General features: G+C 44.8%; 1 protein-coding gene and 1 pseudogene across 4 annotated transcripts in view; one reads left to right on the forward strand and one right to left on the reverse strand.

The window, feature by feature from the left end:
• The window catches only part of LOC126471109 (filamin-A), a 531904-nt gene that overhangs the window by 362946 nt on the left and 146958 nt on the right, over window positions 1–22000 (reverse strand). The window lies entirely within an intron of this gene.
• LOC126471766 (5S ribosomal RNA) lies at window positions 15776–15893 on the forward strand (annotated as a pseudogene).

The following is a 22000-nucleotide window of genomic DNA, read 5'->3' on the forward strand; positions in this document are numbered from 1 at the left end:
AATCAGGAGAGTCAGCAGCGGTGTATTCCATAACTAGTCTTACGTTTGTGGCTTCGTAGTAAGGAACAAAAATACTTCGCAGAATTAAATTCCACTCGTTAAGAAGGGAGACAGAAATATAGCACTTGGGCGGCCCATCAACAGCGAGGTAACTGAAAACAAAGCTCAAACTCACTTGAAAAGGGATGGAACTGTTGATAGAACTATTTCGTCATACACCTGATGATACAGACGTAACTGGCATGTGGCCTTCACTATGAGGGCACATGTCGCACCAACATAGATTATTCTAGACACATTCTACCACCAATTTAATTAATTACACGAGCTCAGTTTCACAACGAATGTGACGGAACTTGGCCGTGAGCGATTCAGAGAACACTCCTGGAAATCGCCTGGAGAAATTTTGAAGAATCACAGGAAATTTAAATCTGGATACTCAGTCGAGGAATTTTAGCCTCCCGAATATGAGTCAAGTGTTCCAGGGTATTATCCACTGCGGCGTCTCCATTAATAGTTTGTAGCTGTGTAGAAAAACGTACAGCACGAGCAATCAATCCGCTTTATAACTGATTGAATATTACGAACAGTGCATGAAGAGTGTTTCAAACAGTTAGCAATGCTCCCACCCAAAATACGATAGGTGAAGGAAACAGTTAAAGCTGCCACAGTCATTGTTAACTGTGAAGTTTCTGTACTACTCTCGCGAAATAAAACCATTCTTCAGACTGGATTCCAAGAGGCAACTGTGAGCTGCGATACATGCTCCTAGTCATTATCGAAACGCTCGCTACCCATTGTGTAACATTCGATACAAGATGTCCGTACTGGCTGCTCGATTACAGTGTTTCATATCATGTGGTGTAGTAAAGCACCTATTTTACCTTTTCACGTAGAAAATAATTATGTTACGTCAAGCTGGTGGAAGAGGTTTACGGTTTACAATGCATCTTTGCCCAATAAAGCGCTGGGAAAACGCTTTTTCAAGACAGACTGTTTAACGCTTTCCGGTATGCGTTGGACAGCATTCTTCCTGTTATTATATGTTCCTCCTTGCTTGTAACTAAGTATTCTCTAACTTGTTTGTAACGACTGTGTTAGAAAGTTGATATTTGTTGGATTCCAGTAACCTTTCTACGAGAAACGGCTCTGTGAGCTATGTCCCTGCTGTTTACACAACAGGTAGTTTTTCTGCAAATCATTTCCGACATTTTTCCATCGAAACAATGTGGAAGGAGTCAGTTTACGTGCTACGTGTATACGATAAATTATTTGACAGTGCAGTATCACGGTGTCCATTTACAAGTTACAAAATTGCACACTGGCTTAAATTTAATAAGAATTAACAAGTTAGTTTCATACTTTCAATTTAGGTGTTTTTCCTATACATGCTGCCATTTTTTTATACAAAAAAATAATCTATGGAATAGGAGTTGGCCAGAAGAAATGGTTAAAGGCTAAATTAAAAATTTGTTTTCCTACCTGTCATACATAATGTCATCGGGGAAACGGAAATGTTCCGAACCGCGAAGACACGGAATTTGTTCACGGTGGATAAAGATAAGTGCGCTAGAAGAATGTAATAGCAAAGTCTTTTTCTTACGGGCTCCCAGTTTTTAAATAAAAATTCGTCAATGGAACTGAAGGAGATATCCAGATGAAATTATTTTAGGTCAGATTTAGAACTGGCTTTACAACCTATGACACAGACACTGGCAGCCTTAATAATAGGTAATAAAGGTCATTTTTCTCTAATGCTGCAGGTATGATTGGTTGGTCGGTTGGTTGTGGGGAGGAGACCAAACAGCGAGGTCATCGGTCCCATCGGATTAGGGAAGGAAGTCGGCCGTGCCCTTTCACAAGAACCATCCCGTCATTTACTTGAAGTGATTTAGGGAAATCACGGAAAACCTAAATAAGAATGGCCGGAAGCGTGTTTGTATCGTCGTCATCTCGTATGCGAGTCCAGTGTGCTAACCATTAGCCGCGCGGGATTAGCCGAGCTGTCTATTGGCACTGCGGCTGGTCCCGGCGGAGGTTCGAGTCCTCCCTCGGGCATGGGTGTATGTGTTTGTCCTTAGGATAATTTAGGTTAAGTAGTGTGTAAGCTTAGGGACTGATGGCCTTAGCAGTTAAGTCCCATAAGATTTCACACACGTTTGAACATTTTTGCTAACCACTACGCCACCTCGCTCGGTGTTGTAGGTATGCACATAAATGTTCCTAAATTGTGGTGGGTTATTTATGACGGATGTCACCTAATATATGTACTGTGATGGTGCCTACATGACGACCACTGATTATTCCTGCTGTTCGCTTTTGCGCGATCAGTTTGATGACTTACGCCAGAAATTCATTCCGTAAGACATTATTGAGTGGAAACGTCCAAAATGTCATGAGGTTGACTAGTTTTGTTTCCAGGACTGGCACTTATACGATAAGGAGAAGTAGCTCAACGTAATTGTTTGAACAGAGAGGTAGGTCGATGAGGAAAGTTATGGAGGTCGGTAGGAGGCGGCAATATTCATGCCATAGCTAGTCCTGGATGCATGTTTAACCGCGTTTACATGATATCCGAACCGGCCGCGGTGGCGAAGCGGTTCTAGGCACTTCAGTCTGGAACCACGCATCTGCTGCGGTCGCAGGTTCGAATCCTGCCGCGGGCATGAATGTGTGTGCCGTCCTCAGGTTAGTTAGGTTTAAGTAGTTCTAAATCTAGGGGACTAACGACCTCAGATGTTAAGTCCCATAGTGCTTAGAGCCATTGAACCATGATATCCGAAGCTAAAGAGATTATACATTAAACCTATGTGTGAAAACAAACTTACTCAAAAAATGGCTCTGAGCGCTATGGGACTTAACTGCTGAGGTCATCAATCCCCTAGATTTAGAACTACTTAAACCTAACTAACCTAAGGACATCACACACATCCATGCCCGAGGCAGGATTCGAACTTGCGACCGCAGTGGTCGCGCTGTTCCAAACTTACTCATGTCAGATATATTTTATCGTTACAGTCAACATAAAAACGCCAAGACCAACCGCTCACACGAAAGATGCTACGTTATTATAGGAGAAGGCATAGCCGCCTTCGCTGCAGTCTGGAACCGCAAGACCGCTACGGTCGCAGGTTCGAATCCTGCCTCGGGCATGGATGTGTGTGATGTCCTTAGGTTAGTTAGGTTTAACTAGTTCTAAGTTCTAGGGGACTAATGACCTCAGCAGTTGAGTCCCATAGTGCTCAGAGCCATTTGAACCATAGCCGCCTTACAGTGTACTAAGCCATCGATAATACTATAAATACCGAGAACTATATGGGCGCACAATTAATTCTTCGTGGGCCTTCAGTTTTCTGTGGTGGTGTTCTGAACTTTACCGTGCTGTGCAGCATCATTGTTCGTAAGGGTAAAGGCTGGGCTACCGTCGCGGTAGTACGTGGTCCTAAAGTAGAAAGTACCAGGGCTTGAATCGTTTAACAGTTGTGACGTCATCGCCACTGTAACATCTCAGATTTGTGAAGTGTATAACAGCGACAAGGATAAATCGTACTACATGTCCACCATGCCTTTGGTTATCGGGACCAGGAATCATCGTAAAATAATCCGTGTCAGTGTGGGATAAAGGTGTCGATAACTGTAAAATAAAAATTGTAATAAAAATACATTAAAACAGATTGTGAGCGGGAGCCTCCAGAGGCGTAATGAGGTTAGAGAGTTGAGAGCGTAAAATGCGCACGTCGAGATGGAGCGTCTTGGCGCGCGCGCGCGCCCTGGACGTTGGCAGCACTGCAGCTGACCCAGAGCACGTGGGGCCGTTCAACCTGAAACGCTCGCCGGCTGGACTGCAGCGGCGAGCGCACAGATCGGCTGTCTGGCACGCCCCTCGCAGCCCAGATCCCTTGCCAATTAGCGTCGCCGCCACAAGCGCACTGCACATCGCTTTCCAGAACTGACGGCAGCCTCCGTGCTCGTAACGCCCACATAGTCTGTATCACACCACTAGAAAATACTTTTGTGAATCATCCTCCACCCTCTGAACTAAACAGCGCAGCTAATAATACTATGCCTGACACGTGTGCACTACTGCTCACGAGAAATCGTCCTTTTAGCGACAGCGAACGCAAGAAAACGCATTACAATCACATGTCCGTCATATGAAGCGTGTCTCATTTCGCTAAGGAGCGTCAGTCCCTATATCGTACAGTCTCCTTCATTCTAATGATCTGAGTGGAAGGAGGAACGAAGATTGATGAAGTCCAGAATGAGTTTTTCATTCTGCAGCGGAGTGTGCACTGATATGAAACTTCCTGGCAGATTGAAACTGTGTGCCGGACCGAGACTCGAACGCGGGACCTTTGCCTTTCGGGGGCTTGGTAGAGCACTTGCCCGCGAAAGGCAAAGGTCCCGAGCCTGAGTCTCGGTCCGGCACAAAGTTTTAATCTGCCAGGAAGTTTCATATCAGCGCACACTCCGCTGCAGAGTGAAAATCTCATTCTGGAAACATCCCCTAGGCTGTGGCTAAGCCATGTCTCCGCAATATCCTTTCTTTCAGGAGTGATGGTTCTGCAAGGTTCGCAGGAGAGCTTCTGTAAAGTTTGGAAGGTAGGAGACGAGGTACTGGCAGAAGTAAAGCTGTGAGGACGGGGCACGAGTCGTGCTTGGGTAGCTCAGTTGGTAGAGCACTTGCCCGCGAAAGGCAAAGGTCCCGATTTCGAGTCTCGGTCCGGCACACAGTTTTAATCTGCCAGGAAGTTTCATTGCTGAAGTCATTAGACGGTGAGAATGATAAATTTCTCTTTGAAGAAACTATATCGACATTTGCCTTACGAGTTTTAGGGCACCGGCGGAAAGCGTGCATCTTGAGAGCTCGATCCCCGTGCCTTCAAAATGCGAGCTCAGTAGGCTAACCACCGCACCATCTCGCAAAGTTGTTAGTGGAGTTAACAGCGAGTCCGTTAGCTGGCGATGAAACGAACTGCTGCCCTGGTGGGTGTGTTTCGTATTTCGTGAACTGTAGAGATAAGAAGAGTGAGTACTAGGTTTTTTCCGTCCTGAGCGGAGGCTTGCAGCCAAACCAGAGACGGTAGACTTTTAGGACGGGTCTAATATGGGTCTTCTGTTTTGTTTCTTGCAGCAAGTTATGCATATCAACGATTGTCAAACAATTTAAAGATAGGCGTGCAGAGGGCATTGCAAATGACCGACAACATAGCGATCGACATGTCGACAATTTTCTGCACAGTTGAATTTTTTGTTGTATCGTGTTTCAAGTAACCTTAGAAGTCTGAACGATGCTTAATGTGTTTAAAAGATCCGTATAAATTAAGATACCTGAAAACGTGATTGTCTTCTTATCAATTACAGCCACTTCATATGAACAGAGTGATTAGTGTGTTTTGTTGGGTTATCTTCCTCTTTCTCCACAAGGCGACCGCAGTACATGCGAAGACTATACAAAAGAACTTTAACGTTTATGAGCACTGGTGCTAAATGTTGTTGTACTCCCACTGTAGCCTGATGATTGTGCTTAATCCGTAAATATGTTGGCCGGCCGCGGTGGTCTCGCGGTTCTAGGCGCTCAGTCCGGAACCGCGGGACTGCTACGGTCGCAGGTTCGAATCCTGCCTCGGGCTTGGATGTGTGGGATGTCCTTAGGTTAGTTATGTTTAAGTAGTTCTAAGTTCTAGGGGACTGATGACCTCAGAAGTTAAGTCCTATAGTGCTCAGAGCCATTTGAACCATTTTTTGTAAATATGTTGCTAATCCAACAACTTTAAGTAGTCAGTATTCCGACTGGTAGTGGTACTCTGAGAACCTTTTCATACTTGTCATTAAATCGCCCGAGTATGGAGAACTCGTAGAAAGTGAGTGTGATCGCGTTCGATTTAGTGAAACTGTTTACATTTCTGGCTGCCACCCAACTGAACGTCTCTTCGCGGCCATGATTAACCTCGGTGAAGCTTAGTAGAAATCAGGAGACCCCTCTCATCCGCATTGGGCTGGGACACTGTGTTACCCCGCCCACCTATACTGATTGAAAGTCATCGCTTCTGGACACTGGATGAGGACACAACGGCGGTGGCGGATCTGAACCACGTCATTTTGGTATGCAGCAAATACTCGGCAGCACAGGCGATCTTCTAAAAAAAATTGATTTTGTGGGATTACTCCTTCCTTAGAAGCGTAACTGCTTTACTTCACCGGTTTTGATATATATTATTTGCTCGCGGACTATTTGAAAGATGCCGGTTGGCTGGTTCAAATGGCTCTGAGCACTATGGGACTCAACATCTGAGGTCATCAATCCCCTAGAACTTAGAACTACTTAAACCTAACTAACCTAAGGACATCACACATATCCATGCCCGAGGCAGGATTCGAACCTGCGACCGTAGCAGTCACGCGGTTCCGTACTGAAGTGCCTAGAGCCGCACGGCCACCGCAGCCGATCCGAAGATGCCGATATTCAGCTTTGATATATAAGTTATGTGGAACTTTTCCTCCCATGGAACCAGCCCGGTTAGAAAATTTAGACGTCTGTTTGTTTTTTTTTTTACTTTGCAGTAAGCACTTATCTTTCTTAACGACGCCGTTGACCAGCTTTCAGTTACAAGTTTCTATGCATGTCTTTATCCTCTCGAACCGGCCCGGTTCGAGCTATGGGTCGTAATTGTGTGTTTTCTAATTTATATAACGAACTCTTCTTTGTTCTTCACACTCTCATAAACTACTGCTGGCTGTCTGATCTTTGCTACTCAAAGCGAAAATAAAGTTTAGATTAATGCTGGTTTGTGTCTACAGCGTGCTTCAGTTCCCTTTGCAAACATTTGGCACTCACAGAAGGTTCCGGGCAGATAATGATCAAATACGATGTCATGTTCGGAGATGTAAAACTAACTTCTGGAGTAGCCCAGGGCAGTGTTATAGGGCTTTACAGTTTACATTAAATACAAATAAATGACCTAATGGATGCAGTCAGAAGGTCCATCAGGCCATTCTCTGACAATATTTTTGTCGTCTGTAGGAAGATTGTGGCGAAATGCAGGCACACCTGGGGAGGGAAGAAAGTCATTTCTGTCTAATGGGAGACTAGAGTGATTATTTTGAAAATAACTATCCGGCATCATCTCCTTTATTTCCAGAGATATGAGCGGCCGAATCCTGTGATTTTCTAGAAATAAATGTGACTGTGCCGTATGCTTTAGCTTCTTACGGTTGAAAATAATTAGACTATTTGTACAGGTACTGGCAGTTGACTCAACATAAATAAGTGTAAGGTGGTGCGCTTAAATGGCTGAAAATATTCATTGATGTTCGATTACACAATTGGTAGCACACCGCTGGAAACAGTAACAACGGTTAAATATCTAGGAGTAGGAGCTGGCTAAAGTGGATTGACCACAGAAAATTAATTATACGGAAAGCGGATGCCAGGCTGAGATTCATTGGGACAATCTTAAGGAGGCGTAATTCATCCACAAATTATTTATTAAACACTTGTAAGACCGATTATTGATTAGTTCTCATCTGTCTGCGACCGTTACTCGATTGAATTAATAGAATAATTGACAAGTTTCAACGAAGAGCGACGCGTTTCTTCACGTGTTTGTTTAGAATGCGCGGGAGCGTCACGGAATTGCTCAACAAGCGCCGAGGAATGTGCTACAAGAGCGGTGCTGTGTATCACGGAGACGTTTACAGTTTAAATTCTGAGTGCTCACGTTTCTGGAAGATTCGGGCAACATTACTTCCTCCCGCATACTTCTCGCCAAAGGACGACGACGAGGATATATCGCAGAAATTGGAACTCTTACGGAGGCTCACAGCCAGCCATTCTTCACACGCACCATTCGCTTTTGGAAATTATCAATGTCATTTGTTGGTTGTAAATTTATATGTAGAGACGTACCGTTTCCGTGCTGTAACCTCAAACGCAGTGTCATCCACTCTCACGCGTCTGTTGTATGAATGAGCTGCAGTAATTTTCCGCGACCTTCGTAATTTTCACAATTGTAGCTGACTAACGTGGCAACAATTTCACTGCTAACCGCTATTGTTGTGGAACTGTCATCAGCCCAGAACGACGGTAATGCGACGCCTGATATGCGAGCCCAGCAGGCCTTCGCTGTATGACGTCATCACAATTTGTACGTTTCCTCCGCGCTGAGACATCTGCGATTATTCCTACGTCCGGCAGGTGTACCTGAGTGAGCACGAGCTTGGCCTCTCAAATGCCCCGGCGTTTCGTGTGTACCTTAGTACTCTATTTTTACCGCATGAGCTACAAACGAAGTAATTACCAGAATCACCGCAAACTATTTTCTTCCACCCAGCAGATACGATAGAGTGGGGCAGATGACTACATTTTCGTCCTGTAAAACGCAAGCTCTTCGTCTCCAGAGATATGCAGCGTGAGCACAAAGTCTTGCCCTGATTATAAAAATTTCTAACAGAATAACAGTTCGACATAATAAGTTACATTTGATGCCGTTACATAGGTTTGTGTTACTAGTTGTTGTGACCAGTTGATGGCGCTAGTGCTCCACAACACCGACGCGGTCTGTTAGGTCACGTTAGTTGCTGGAGAAATGGCGTCGAAGCAGGAGAAAGCGCAATGTGTGCTATGGTTTCACGAAACAAAATCGCCCATCAGTGTTCAGCGTAAATTTCAGGCTTCTTATGGACGCAGCCCTCCTGACGTTAAATCAATAAAGCGATGGTATGCAAAGTTTGACGCAACAGGCAGCGTTGAAGATCGTTCTCGCAGTGGCAGGCCTCGTGTGAGTGATGCAACTGTTGAACGTGTTCGGCAATCGTTTCAACGGAGTCCGTCTAAATCAACTCGTCAAGCATCACGTGAACTTCAAATACCGCAACCAAGTGTGGTGAAGAGTCTTTGTGGAAGACTTAGGTTGCATGCTTACAGAGTGCAAATCGTGCAGGCCTTGCAACCGAATGATTCGCTGACACGTCCTGAATTTGTAATTGAGATTCACAACAGGGTTGATAGTGCTAACGATTACTTAAATCGCATATGCTTTACCGATGAATCCACCTTTCATGTCAGTGGACTGGTAAATAGGCATAGTGTCCGTATGTGGGGTCAGAGTCTCCACACAGTTACAGTGAGACAGCGAAAAAGTGAATTTTTGGTGCGGCATCATGCATAACAATGTTTTTGGACCGTTTTTCTTCGCGGAAAAATCCATTACCGCTAACATTTACTTAGAAGTTTTGCAACAGTTCATTGCACCACTATCAACCATGGATACTTTTCCAGCAAGATGGAGATGATAGTGCGCGATTTCCTGGATGAACCATTTCCGTATCGGTGGATTAGAAGGAACGGTCCAACACCCTGGCCACCCGCTCTCCAGACATTATGTCCCTTGCCTTTTTTCTGGGGCAGAGTCTTCGTCACACCAGTTGCTGACGACGACAAACTGAAGGCTAGGATACAAGCTGCTGTGGGTACTGTGACAGAACACATGTTACGGAGCACATGGGGGGAACTGGAATACCGCTTCGACATTCTCCGAGCTACCAAGGAAGCACACGTTGATGTTTACTAACGTAAGTGGTGTTAAAAAAACTATTAACACTAACCTATGTAACGGCATCAAATGTAAATTATTATGTCAAACAATTATTCTGTAATAAATTATTATAATCAGGGCAAGACTTTGTGCTCACCCTGTATACTTCATCGTATCACTATCCATGCGCTGCCTTCTACGGCAGTTTGTAAAAGGATTCAGAGACACCCTTCGTATATTTAATTGGCAGAAGAGTAAGCTTAAAAAAAAGAGACACGATTTTATTTTTCGTTGTAACACTCGCTTTCTGGTGCGCGTAACATCTACTGAGTTGCATTAAAGGTGAAACTTTCTTCCGCGTCAAAACCGTGAAATGTGAGTACAGCACGCCTTCGATGGAAAGGCCTCAGCGCAATTTGTACGTCTCCGCCGCGTGGAGACATCTGCGCTAAGTATTCGTACGTCCGGCAGGTGTAGATGAGTGAACACGGGCTTGCCTCTCCAGTGGGCTGGCTATCGGAGAAATTGTTCCAGGAAAGAATCCTAAGTATCTACAGTAAGCTTACTACAGGTTGCCACTTTATTTAACTCTTTGCACTTATCAGCATCTTAAATGATCTGAGGTTTCAACCGCTTAATTTAAATATCAGCTCAGTACCATCAGGGGGATAATTGGGGGCAAATTTTCCGGGGAGAAAGGAAAAACGAACTTGCCTTTCAAATCTCGTGCTAGGGAGTACGTGAGATGACGCGAAGACTGGAGTTTAACGTCCAGTCAACTATCAAGCCATTAGCGACAGCTCAAATTCTGTCGGAATGAGGATGGGTGATGGAAATACACTGTGTCCTTTTCAAGGGATCCATCCAATTATTCGACTTTTACAATTTTGTAAAATGGAAACCTAATCTGGATGGCCACGCGAACAGTTTTGCTCTAGTTGTTCTGAAATTTTGGTCAGTGTCTTAACTACTGTACTATGTCTCTCAGCACGTGAAAATATTTTCGTTATTCTGTTGACACACCATTCTTGGATCATCTACATCTACATGGATACTCTGCAAAGCACATTTAAGTGCCTGGCACAGGGTTCATCGAACCAGCTTCACAATTCTCTGTTATTCCAATCTCGTCTTTGGTTAGCCTTCCCCCACAACATTTTCTATGTGTTCTTTCCAATTTAAGTTGTTCGTAATTGTAATACCTAGGTATTTAGTTGAATTTACAGCTTTTAGATTAGACTGATTTATCGTGTAACCGAAGTTTAATGAGTTCCTTTTAGCACTCATGTGGATAACCTCACACTTATCGTTATTCAGGGTCAACTGCCACTATGCGCAGCATTCAGATATTTTTTCTAAATCGTATTGCAGTTTGTTTTGATCTTCTGATGACTTTATAAGTCGATAAACGACAGCGTCATCTGCAAACAACCAAAGACGGCTCTCGTCAGATTGTCTCCCAAATCGTTTATATCATGTCTGTTACCAACAGTAACTTACAAGTTGACTATCTTCGGAACTACATTGTTTGCAGTCGCTTTGCGTAAGCTTAAGCAAGTGTTTGCTTTTTCTGTCTATTTTTGTTGTTGCCTGCGGAACAAGTAATACAAATGAGAATTATCGTAACAATGAGGGCTTTAGAAGGGCGCGTTACGCTGATTTGCTGGATTACACAATAAAGTAGTAGTTCAAGAGGCCGTTTGACGTGATAACACTAATTTTGATATGCTGTTTCCCATTATTTGTGCACATTTGTAATAATTTTTATCTTAGCACACCTGTGGAATTGCCTTATGTCAACTATTACTCGAGCTGACATCGTGTCTGTAAACGATTCAGATTTGAAGAGTAAAGACTAAAAAAGTCAAAACGCCGGGTACCGCATCTGTTCCCGCTGTTAAGTCTGTCGAGTCGCATCCGTCAGCTAGAGCCGTTTGCATTATTCCGCCGGTGACGCAAGCAGGGAACGGCCAAGCAGGTGGGCGCCCACACAAGCGCTGCGTCCGGCGACCGGTGGCGAATTTTTTGTAGCGGCCGGATGTCTGGTGCAAAGAGGCGAGGTGCGGCGGGATTCCGGCCTATTAATGGAACGTGATAATGGACACAAGGGGCCGTGACGTCAGAGTGGCGCGTGCCGCAATGAAAGGCCTCCTTCATTAGCCGGCCGCCGGCGCTCCCACTCTGCGTTATCAGCGCTGTACGCGCCATTATTAACGGCGCCCCAAGCCAGCTTCTCCTCACAGATTTATATGCTGCCGTTCCGGGGGAAACAACCGACACTTCCTATCTGCCAAATATCCTATTATAGAAATATTTATTAATTATTAATGGATGCGTCCATCAAATGGTGGCAGTACCCCCCGCGCTAAGCTGTGGAAGCAGACCCTTTACCACGTGGTGGGCGCAGTAACCGCTCGGGTGACAAACCGTCAACATCAGGCGACAATTCATACAAAAAGGGGTCTGTATGATCTGTTCATGATGGCCGTAACTAATTTGTTTTCATTTCTTTTATCAGGTCTTATGGGATGATGTGAGCTGAAGATAAACGGCCATCTACGTCTACATGGACACTCTGCAAATCACATTTAAGTGCCTGGCAGAGGGTTCATCGAACCACCTTCACAATTCTCTATTATTCCAATCTTGTATAGGGCGCGGAAAGAATCAACTCCTATATCTTTCCGTACCGGCTCTGATTTCCCTTATTTTATCTTGGTGATCGTTCCACCCTATGTAAGTCGGTGTCAACAAAATATTTTTGCATTCGGAGGAGAAAGTTGGTGATTCGAAATTCGTGAGAAGATTCCGTCGCAACGAAAAACGCCTTTCTTCAAATGATGCCCATCCCAAATCCTGTATCATTTCTGTGACACTCTCTCCCATATTTCGCGCTAATACAAAACTTGCTGCCTTTCTTTGAACTTTTTCGATGTACTCAATCAGTCCTATCTGGTAAGGATCCCACACCGCGTAGCAGTATTCTAAAAGAGGACGGACAAGCGTACTGTAGGCAGTCTCCTTAGGTCTGTTACATTTTCTAAGTGTCCTGCCAATAAAACGCAGTCTTTGGTTAGCCTTCCCCCACAACATTTTCTGTGTTCCTTCAAACTTAAGTTGTTCGTAACTGTAATTCCCAGGTATTTAGTTGAATTCACGGCTTTTAGATTGGACTGATGTATCGTATAACCGAAGTTTAACGAGTTCCTTTTAGCACTCATGTGGATAACCTCACACTTTTCGTTATTTAAGGTCAACCGCCACTTTTCGCATAGATCAGGTCACTGTACAGGGTGATCAGAAACAGTTTGAAAAGCCTGTAAGGGTGTTACAGGGTAGGCTGCGCTGAGAAATAATTGTGTGGAAAAAAAATTCGATACGTTGCGTCGTTTCAGAGTTCATTAACGTTGAAGATAGCCAATCAGGCCGTTGCGCGCGTAAATTCAAGCGGACCGGCAGAGAGGTTTTCTTCAAGCGTGTTCTTAGCTTCTTTTCCTAAAACCAAAGAAGAGCGCGATACGAAAATTGGACCTGGGACGTTAGTAAGGATCGAACCAAAGGCTGAACAGTCTCCTGCGCTATGACCTACTGTATGATAACTGACACTAACTGAATATGGCGGGATTTTTGAATTTGCGCTCACAACGCCATGATTGCATAACTTCAAAGCTAATTAACTATGAAACAGCGCAATATATCTAATTTTTTATTAACAACTGTTTCCCAGCACAACATACCCTGCAACACTCTTACAGGCTTTTCAGACTGTTGTGACCAGCTTGCATACTGCGAATCATAGACCAAACGGCCAACCACTTTTTGGGAAAATAGTTCGTGTGTACCCTTTACGGCAAAACGTGTTGAGGCAAACCAATTACGGCGAACTGCAAAAACATTTTGCCGATGCTGATGTGCTGAACGACACTTAAGGAAAGAATCAAACTTCGTACCATTATGTATGAGCTATAATACAAAATGTTCATCCTACAGCAATTCCAATTTTTAACAAAAATATTTTAAAAGCACAAAATTAATCGTAAAAATCTTCTTACATGAAAGTGAATTCAAAAGAACTCATATGCCTCTCTTCGGTTTACAATAACAAACGTTCAAAATTTTTCACAGCCTTTTTGCATTCACATTCGTGTTCCATATTCGGAGCACCACGGGTTACATTATGGTAATTTTGCACTGACACGCATGCTTCCCGAATTGAGAGCATCTTTTCATTTCTTGCGGGAGAAGACTTTTGATACACTGTGTGCTTCGTGTGTTCACGCAACAACCTAGATGAGAGGCGTTGTCAACACTACGAAAAAAAAAAGGGTAAGGAAGGAGTCAGACTTGCCGCTTGTTAGAAATGGGCGAAGATAGAGAAGGAAATCAGTGGTATTCTTTTCAAAGGAGTCAGTCCGGAATTCGCCTCAATTTAGGAAACTACAAATCAGGACGGTCGGACAAGGATTTGAAGCCCCATACGTCCCGAATGCGAGTCCAGTGTGACAGCCACTGCGTCAGCTCCGACTCCACTCCAAATACGTCAACCAGGACAGTTTTTGGTAACTCCGTATGGACACCAAGGAACAATAAACGAGGATATATGTTCCATTGTAAATTTTGCAAACTAAAAATTAATATTAAGTTTTTTAATTCTTCGGAGGTAAATTTGTTTTGAACTCTGACAATTGAGAAAATTCATGTTTTTCTTCTGTAAACTGACTGGGATGGGTGTTTCAATGCATAACGTAAGAGCGGTGGAGGAGCGTGAAAGCGAACTTCGCATGTTTACATCGTTAGATTTTTAGGCAAGTGTTACTGTTCATTTGATATCGAACACAGTGAAATGTTTTGGGATGCTGCAGGTAAAGAAGACAACTACTAAGAAGACATTTACAGAACTACCACAGATATAAATATCATTGAAATGTTGCTTATGTTATCTATGAATCGTGACAACGCAAGTCCTCATATAGCAAATGTCGTAATGCAGAAGCTAGGCCAACTCAAGTGGGAGAGACTCGAGAACTCGTCCTACATTCCTGATCTCTCTCCATGCGATCATCACACCTTCGGCCCCCCCCCCCCAAAAAAAAATAGACAGCTTCAAGAGTCGATGATTTCTATCGTACGAGGATATGCATCAGGAAGTTCAGAACTTCTTCACGCAGCAGGACATTGTGTTTTACTAAACGGATATCTTCAATCTGGTGCGCCGGTGGAATGATTGGCTCAACACTCAATGCCATTTCGCCTGCGGGCATTAGGTGACTGCAATGTGGCGGAGCGGGTGACAATAACTGATGCGCGCGTAAGGTAAAAGTTATACTTTCAGGAGGTCATAATTGCGCGCTATCAGAATTAAGCCACAAACTGTGACGGAGGATGGATCGTTGGGGCTGATATCTTGCAATTGTGCTTTTCCTTCCTTAGGTTGGTTGGTTGGTTGGTTGGTTGAATCGGGGGAGGGGACCAAACTGCGAGGTCATCGGTCGCATCAGATTAGGGAAGGAAGTCGGCCCTGCCCATCCACAGGAACCATTTACCTGAAGTCATTTAGGGAAAAATCACGGAAAACTTAAATCAGGATGCCGGGACGCGGGTTTGAACCGTCATCCTCCCAAATGCGAGTCCAGTGTGCTAACTACTGCGCCATCTCGCTCGGTCATATTGAGCATGTTTCCTTGCGAGCCAAACTTCTGATAATCGTGAAAATTTTAAGAAAAACCGTTTGCGTTAGCGACAGGTTTTTCGCATTTAAGTGGCGAGACATTCGAAGGGCCGGCTGGTGTCATAAAAAGAGCACGGCGAGCTGTGGAGTACCGGCAGCGTGGCACGTGCTGTGCCTAGCGCCGTCGCCGTCTCGGCTTACGCCCAAGCCGCACACGACAAACCTCAGCGCAAAAACCGCAGCGCAGACATCTCCACTAGCCACATCCCAGTCCTCTTTTACGGCTGATGCATTACCCGGGACATTACCACTGCACTCTCGTCTAGTGTTACACTTTATCGCTTTAACCCGACAGAGCTTCCCGCAGTCCTGTTTCTCATACTGAGATACGTTTAAGATGAAAAGTAGTACCATTAGATATTTAGTTTTCTTAAACGTGTAGACATTTTCAAAAGCTTTCAGGCTACGATCGTAAATTACGAGTTTTGAGAGCCCAAATATTGCAGCTTTTGTTCTGGTCAGTTATCGTATTACGATGTTGGTATCTTGCTGGGTAATCTCTCTCCCTGTGACCAACGGTCTTGCCGCAGTGGTAACACCAGTTCCCGTCAGATAACCGTAGTTAAGCACTGTCGGGCTGGGCTAGCACTCGGATGGGTGACCATCCGGTCTGCCGAGCACTGTTGGCAAGTGGGGTGCACTCAACGCTTGTGATGCAAACTGGGGAGCTGCTTAATTGAGAATAAGCAACTGCGGTCTCGGAAACTAACGTACGGCCAGAAGAGCCGTGTGCTGACCACATGCCCCACCATAGCTACATCCAGTGACGCCTGTGGAATGAAGATGACACGGCGGCCGGTCGATACTGTTTGGCCTTATTGCCTGTTCGGGTCGAGTTAAGTTTAGTTATACTCTCTCTCCCTGTAGGAGGACACTCATTGCTCCTGTGCTTTAGAAATATTGTAAAAAGCCTCCCTGACTACAAAACACTGCGCTATTTTCGGTTTTCAGCAACTGTGTAAATACAGTTTCAAAGATTAGTGATTTATTCCTTTGTTTCATCTACGACAGGAAACTTCTGTCGAGATGACAGGCATCTTATCCGCGTGGCTGTAACGGATCGTGAAGCCACGTCTCGATCCCTGAGTCAACAGATGGGGACGTTTGCAAGACGACAACCATCTGGACGAACAGTCCGACGACGTTTCCAGCAGCATGGCCTATCAGCTCGGAGACCACGGCTGCGGTTACCCTTGACGCTGCATCACAGACAGGAGCGCCTGCGATGATGTACTCAACGACGAACCTGGGTGCACGAATGGCAAAGCGTAATTTTTTCGGATGAATCCAGGTTCTGTTTACAGCATCATGATGGTCGCATCCGTGTTTGGCGACATCGCGGTGAACGCACATGGGAAGCGTGTATTCGTCATCGCCATACTGGCGTATCACCCGGCGTGATGGTATGGGGTGCCACTGGTTACATGTCTGTCACCTCTTGTTCGCATTGATGGCACTTTGAATAGTGGAAGTTACATTTCAGATGTGTGACGACCCGTGGCTCTACCCTTCATTCGATCCCTGCGAAACCCTACATTTCAGAAGGATAATGCACGACCGCATGTTGCAGGTCCCGTACGGGCCTCTCTGGATACAGAAAATGTTCAGCTGCTGCCCTGGACAGCACATTCTCCAGATCTCACCAACTGGAAACGTCTGGTCAATGGTGGCCGAGCAACTGGCTCGTCGCAATACGCCAGTCACTACTCTTGATGAACTGTGGTATCTTGTTGAAGCTACATGGGCAGCTGTACCTGCACACGCCATCCAAGCACTGTTTGACTCAGTTGCCCAGGCGTTATCAAGGCCGTTATTACGGCGAGAGGTGGTTGTTCTGGCTACTGATTTCTCAGGATCTATGCACCCAAATTGCGTGAAAATGTAATCACATGTAAGTTTTACTATAATATATTTGTCCAATGAATACCCGTTAGTCAACTGCATTTCTTCTTGGTGTAGCAATTTTAATGGCCAGTAGTGTATTAATAAAAAATATAATTGAGTGAACAGTTGACGTCATGCAAAGTTCCGCATTGTTCTCGCTATAAAAGCTGTGTGAAATCAAAGTTAAAAATTCAAGCTTTCGACAGTGAATATTAGTAACACGAAGGAGTGCTGAAAACTAATGCATCTGAATTTATGTGAAACCTCAAAACTTTTTAAATAAAACAAACGTTATTAACAGTCTACATCTCTATTCTTCACATCTACCCATCTATTTTTCAACATAATCACTCTGGCGCCGAACACATTTCATCCAACGAGAGACCAGTTTGTTGATACAGTCACTCTGGAATGTTTGACGTCGTTGACGGAGCTACAACCTCACCTCTGTTTGCGCCGCTTCATCGTTATGAAAGTGAAGTCCTCGAATGTGTTCTTTAAGTTTTGGAAACAGATGCAAATCGAATGTGGCCGAGCCGTAACTCTATGGAGAATAATAGATGACAATGAACCCGACGTGTTGCAGATGTCTGAGCGCTCGTGTGTGGTCTGGCATTGTTCTACTGAAGGAGGTGCTCGAAGTATGGACGAAGTCGCCTAAGTCGGAACTCGATTAAGCATGCTGTTTCTCGCGCACCGACATAGTTACGTTCCACACCGCCATGCTATACGCTACGATTCGGAACCCTCTAGCGGCAGAAGGCTGCAAATACGTACACGTGAAGAATAAAAGTATCGAGTATTAATGTTTTACTTAAAAAACCTTAATATTTTCACATAAAAATTACGATGGCATTACTTTCCTGCACGCCCTCGTATTTTGATTTGCTGTTATGTGTACTCATTTTCACTACTTGATGATCAAAACTGTAAAAGTGATCCTCGGCAGCTTAAATTCTAACTTAGATTCGCGTGGTTTATATAGCTAGGTCGATACATCAACATTATGAATATTGTGTCCTACTGGCCGAGCGGTTCTAGGCGCTACAGTCTGCGACCGCTACGGTTCAAAATGTTCAAGTGTGTGTGAAATCTTATGGGACTTAACTGCTAAGGTCATCAGTCCCGAAGCTTACACACTACTTAACCTAAATTATCCTAAGGACGAACACACACACCCATGCCCGAGGGAGGATTCGAACGGTCCATGATTGCAGCGCCTTAGACCGCTCGTCTAATCCCCCGCGACTATCGCTACGGTCGCAGGTTTGAATCCTGCCTCGAGCATGGATGTGTGTGATATCCTTAGGTTAGTTTGGTTTAAGTAGTTCTAAGTTTTCTGGGACTGGTGACCGCAGAAGTTAAGTCCCATAGTGCTCAGAGCCACTTGAACCATTGCGTCCTACTGCCAGGTAGGAATTTGAAGATAACGAGACTTCGGTACCCTCACAGACGAAGGTCTTTCTGCAGGTAGCTATGAAATATAGGTAGAAACGCTGTGAGTTGATTACTTGCGCATAATGGCACAGGTAACATATGATGGAAGCGGTACAGTGATCCGTAATCGTAACCACAATTTACAGTCCGCACTACAATGAGTTTCACCTGAAGCTCTGGAGACGAAAGAGCAGTTTTGCCAATAATGTTTGCCATAACCACATCAAATCTGCGAACAGTTTTGCTGGGCGCGCACCTGTTTTAGTACAGCTAGCGCGTGAGTGAGCGGCATTTCACTGCGCGTGAGTGAGCGGCATTTCACTGCACACGTGGTGGCTGCATTAACGTGTGTGGTTTCTTTAAGGCAATAACACAATCGACCAACTTTAATCGCAGAATTGGTCTTTCATTTCACAGAGGCTGTCTGCTGAAGTCAGTTGAAGTTCGTGTTGTCAAGGGCGGCTACAGACCTAAACACTTGCTGGGTGACTTAGTGCGTATTATTTTTTTTACCTCGTTATGCATAGGAGTCACCTCAGTAGTGTGTTGTACCTTTAGATCATATCACCACCTTTTAGGCTGTTTACATGAGTCAAATTTTGGGTAGAGAATAAGGTTTTGTGTGTGTGTGTGTGTGTGTGTGTGTGTGTGTGTGTGTGTGTGTGAGTGAGTGAGAGAGAGAGAGAGAGAGAGAGAGAGATGCGCGGCCCGCAGCTGTAGCCGCTCACCTCGCGCCGCTTGGCGCGTTGCGCAACGGTGACCGCCGCTGACTTCACTCCTAAATGCGGCGCCCGCAACTGCCTTACCGGGAAGGACACCCGCCAAAACGCGCCAACTCTCAACCGCCTGCCGTACACACGCCCAGCCCGGCCTACGTGCTCTTCTGAGCACCGGGCTGCTGTACTCTATCCACAGTCACTCAACACTCAGCGGAACGTCGTTTCCTATGTCGGGAAGGGAACCACACGGCAACCGGATTTTTGTAATTTTTTATATCTATGGTACGCGAATTTCAGAACTCAAATCTATCTTTCCCAAAGCAGTTCGATGTTCTCGAGCATATTCTCAGTTCGAATATAATGAATTTCCTTGAGACAGGGAAGTTGCTGTCCATGCATCAGCACGGCTTTAGAAAACATCGCTCCTGCGAAACGCAACTCGCCTTTTTTTCACACGGCATCTTGCGAATCATGGATGAGGGTATCAGACGGATGTCGTGTTCCTTGATTTCCGGAAGGCGTTTGACTCGGTGCTCCACTGCAGACTCCTAACTAAGGTACGAGCATATGGAATTGGTTTCCAAATATGTGAGTGGCTCGAAGACTTCTGAAGTAATAGAACCCAGTACGTTGTTCTCGATGGTGAGTGTTGGAGGGAGGAGGAGGAGGAGAGTAGTGTTTAACGTCCCGTCGACAACGATGTCATTAAAGACGGAGGGCAAGCTCGGGTGAGGGAAGGACGAGGAAGGAAATCGGCCATGCCCTTTCAAAGGAACCATCCCGGGATTCCGTCGTCCTCCCGAATGCGAGTCCAGTGTGCTAACCACTGCGCCACCTCGCTCGGTATGGTGAGTATTCATCGGAGGTGAGGGTATCATCTGGAGTGCCCCAGGGAAGTGTGGTAGGTCCGCTGTTTTCTATCTACATAAATGATCTTTTGGATAGGGTGGATAGCAATGTGCGGCTGTTTGCTGATGATGCTGTGGTGTAAGGGAAGGTGTCGTCGTTGAGTGACTGTAGGAGGATACAAGATGACTTGGACAGAATTTGTGATTGGTGTAAAGAATGGCAGCTAACTCTAAATATAGATAAATGTAAATTAATTCAGATGAATAGGAAAAAGAATCCCGTAATGTTTGAATACTCCATCAATAGTGTAGCGCTTGACACAGTCACGTCGATTAAATATTTGGACGTAACACTGCAGAGCGATATGAAGTGGGACAAGCATGTAATGGCAGTTGTGGGGAAGGCGGATAGTCGTCTTCGGTTCATTGGTAGAATTTTGGGAAGATGTGGTTCATCTGTAAAGGAGACCGCTTATAAAACACTAATACGACATATTCTTGAGTACTGCTCGAGCGTTTGGGATCCCTATCAGGTTGATTGAGGGAGGACATAGAAACAATTCAGAGGCGGGCTGCTAGATTTGTTACTGATACGTTGATCATCACGCGAGTGTTACGGAAATGCTTCAGGAACTCGGGTGGGAGTCTCTGGGGGAAAGGAGGCGTTCTTTTCGTGAATCGCTACTGAGGAAATTTAGAGAACCAGCATTTGAGGCTGAATGCAGTACAATTTTACTGCCGCCAACTTATATTTCGCGGAAAGACTGCAAAGATGAGAGAGATTAGGGCTCGTACAGAGGCATATAGGCAGTCATTTTTCCCTCGTTCTGTTTGGGAGTGGAACAGGGAGAGAAGATGCTAGTTGTGGTACGAGGTACCCTCCGCCACGCACCGTACGGTGGATTGCGGAGTATGTATGTAGATGTAGATGTAGACTTCAAGACGAACTCTCAAAAATTCTCGACGAAATGGACTTCGAAGTTTTCCAACCATATTTAATACGCAAAAATAAGGCACATTTTTCGAGGAACTGTGGCTGTGCGGCAGTGCTCGCTCGCTCTGTGGCGCGTCTGGGTTCGATTCCACGTGGAATGGAATTTTTGAACAAAGGTGCACGTTGTTAGAGCATTCCTGTGAAGCGTAGCGTACATGGAGTGCACGAGACTGGTAATCGTTAGATCAAGTCTTGTTTCGATCTTTGGTTTTCTTTTTCCGTTCAAACACATACATCATTTAAACATAAAAATCATCAAATATGCTAATCAACGCATCTAATTGTTTTTATGTCTCATATACTGCACGCAAAAAATAGTTTTCATTGCAAAAGAAAATTCTAAATTACCGATTTTTATAAGATTGTTAATCAAGATCGTATAGTAAAAAATTAATCAATTCAATTGTTACTATCTTTTTGTATTTTTACGCTTCACGTCAACGCTCCTACAAAATACACCTTTGCTTAAACCTTGATTCCGGCAAGATTCGAACCCAGCCGCCTCTCCTCCTCCTCCTCCTCCTCCCCCTCCTCCTCCCCCTTCCGCTTATCTAAAGACCGCCACCTTAGTTTAGCATCTTAAAAATGGTCGGTAAACTTCAAAGTCGATACTCTCGAGTATTTGTGAGAGTTGCATCGAAGGTCAAACACAGAGTGTCTCCGACACTTTGTCTACCATCTCTTTCGAAGCTGTTCGCGCCGTTTTCGACACTGTTTATCACAGTGTTTTCACAATGTGTGCTATGCTACGTAGACTGACGAAGGAAAATTGCTAATGTGAGGTGCGTGCGTTAATAAGAGTAGACTGTATAAAAATAAAGAGACATATCGACTGAAACATACTGTGCAACAGA

The sequence above is a fragment of the Schistocerca serialis genome, chromosome 3 (assembly GCF_023864345.2).
Source record: "Schistocerca serialis cubense isolate TAMUIC-IGC-003099 chromosome 3, iqSchSeri2.2, whole genome shotgun sequence".
NCBI classification, from domain to species: Eukaryota; Metazoa; Arthropoda; class Insecta; order Orthoptera; family Acrididae; genus Schistocerca; species Schistocerca serialis.